The following is a 2,568-nucleotide window of genomic DNA, read 5'->3' as shown; positions in this document are numbered from 1 at the left end:
TCAGTCGATCACAAGGTAAACAAGCCCTCATTTACACATGATACCAGACGTGTTCTTTTTCTTCATTGGTCCAGGAGGAGAACCAGAGAGGCTCACTGAGGGGCGGGGAGGAGTTGGAGGAGGACGACGAACCCCATGTCCCCATGATCACACGGCTCCGGAGGCGAGAGAGGGAGGGCGAGGAGGAGGAGCAGAGGGTGACTGAAACACACAGCAGCTCTGACGGGGAGAAGGGAGACCTCCCCAATCCATCGCAGTGGAGCGTGGAGCAAGTCTACTCCTACATCAACTCTCTACGAGGTAATGCCACTGAAACAACAGACAAATGACCACATTAGGTTGGAAACCCTATTGCTATTCCTTACTTACCAATGATGTTCGGTCGAATCCTTCCTCAGCACAATCCATGCTGTTCTTCATACTAGCTGTGGCTAGTTAGCCACAAACAAATGACATTTTGTCATTTAGCTGATGCTTTTTATCCTGCAGTGTTGAGTGCATAGTAGTAGAGAGTAGAGACATATTTAGTAAAATAGGAAGAGTGCATGATAGTATAAGACGGTAAGAAGGTTAGTGTTTTTTTTTGGTCAAACCAATGCAAGGTCAATGGAGTTGAGCTCCAGAGTGCACACAAAGGAGATTTCAGTCAGCATGTACAGACTTTGCATTGGCTTGTGGCTAACTAGCCAACTGTATGAGGAGAAATTACTCTATATCAATCAACATCGGTAAATAAGAAACATGGCTATGGTTAAAAAAAAAATGCAGACCTATCCCTTTAAGTAAATACAATATGGTGAGATGAAGTTGTGACAACATACATCAGAATACAGTAATAAGCTTTCTTTCATAAATGCATTGCTACAGTGCACAGACATAAGGGACCCTGGATCAACTTCTAGACCCAGAATTACAAATTTAGCCAGATAACAGAAATTATTGTAAATTATTAACTTTGTACTGTTCAAAATGAGAAGAATTTGGTTGGTATGAGTGTGAGGCATCCATATGAAAAAAGTTCACTTTAATTTGACAAATAACTGAAAAAGTATTCTCTCTCTCTCTCTCTCTCTCTCTCTCTCTCTCTCTCTCTCTCTCTCTCTCTCTCTCTCTCTCTCTCTCTCTCTCTCTCTCTCTCTCTCTCTCTCTCTCTCTCTCTCTCTCTCTCTCTCTCTCTCTCTCTCTCTCTCTCTCCAGGGTGTGAGCAGGTAGCGGAGGAGTTCCGCTCCCAGGAGATCGATGGACAGGCTTTGCTCTTACTCACAGAGGACCACCTTGTCAGCACCATGAGCCTCAAACTGGGGCCCGCCCTCAAACTCTGCGCCTACATCAACTCTCTGAAGGAGTCATAGGCTGTTCTACATTCCTACTGGACTGTGCGTTGTGCCAATCATAGACTCTTCTACATTCCTACTGGACTGTGCGTTGTGCCAATCATAAGCTGTTCTACATTCCTACTGGACTGTGCGTTGTGCCAATCATAAGCTGTTCTACATTCCTACTGGACTGTGCGTTGTGCCAATCATAAGCTGTTCTACATTCCTACTGGACTGTGCGTTGTGCCAATCATAGGCTCTTCTACATTCCTACTGGACTGTGCGTTGTGCCAATCATAAGCTGTTCTACATTCCTACTGGACTGTGCGTTGTGCCAATCATAGGCTCTTCTACATTCCTACTGGACTGTGCGTTGTGCCAATCATAGGCTCTTCTACATTCCTACTGGACTGTGCGTTGTGCCAATCATAGGCTCTTCTACATTCCTACTGGACTGTGCGTTGTGCCAATCATAGGCTCTTCTACATTCCTACTGGACTGTGCGTTGTGCCAATCATAGGCTCTTCTACATTCCTACTGGACTGTGCGTTGTGCCAATCATAGGCTCTTCTACATTCCTACTGGACTGTGCTTGTGCCTACATTCCTACTGGACTGTGCTTGTGCCAATCTGGACCAGGACAAAATACTTGATTGTCTAATTTGTGACTTTTTTGGGGGAACCTCTTTACCTTGTAGAAGACGAGCACTCTTTATGAGGACGACAACACTGTTGGTTTCACATGGACCAAACTCATGATTAAAACGGACTACATTTTCACTAAGACTGCTGTCCAGAATGTTGCACACATACGTTGATTGGTTTATATATTTTATATTGTAAAAAACAAAGCCTGCAAAGTGAACTAAGCATTACAAGTAAGTAGAAGGAAGACTATTTTGAGTGCAGAGTTTTATACTGACATTTGACAGCAAGCAAATTGTTATCATGATCCATCAAAAAAAAAAAATTTATTACGTCCATAATTAATAAACAAATAACCATCATCATAATGTCATGTTTTGGAATAGCCTTCATGTAGAGTCAGAGTGATAGAATTCCACATTTAGAATGTGCCGATACTGGTCAAGAAATACCATACTGGCTTGTTAGATCAAGTACTCTATTTTGAATGATTCTCCCATGAAGCCCCCCCCCCCCCCCACAAATATTTAAATTTGAAGTCCAAAATAGCCAAATTCTTGGCCCTACCATTTTGAAGTGCCTGAACAATGGCAATAATAATACAGAA

The sequence above is a fragment of the Notolepis coatsorum genome (genome assembly GCF_963971535.1).
Source record: "Notolepis coatsorum genome assembly, chromosome: 1".
Lineage (NCBI taxonomy): Eukaryota > Metazoa > Chordata > Actinopteri > Aulopiformes > Paralepididae > Notolepis > Notolepis coatsorum.
The sequence above is the reverse complement of the archived record's forward strand: the minus strand, read 5'-3'. Positions refer to the sequence as shown.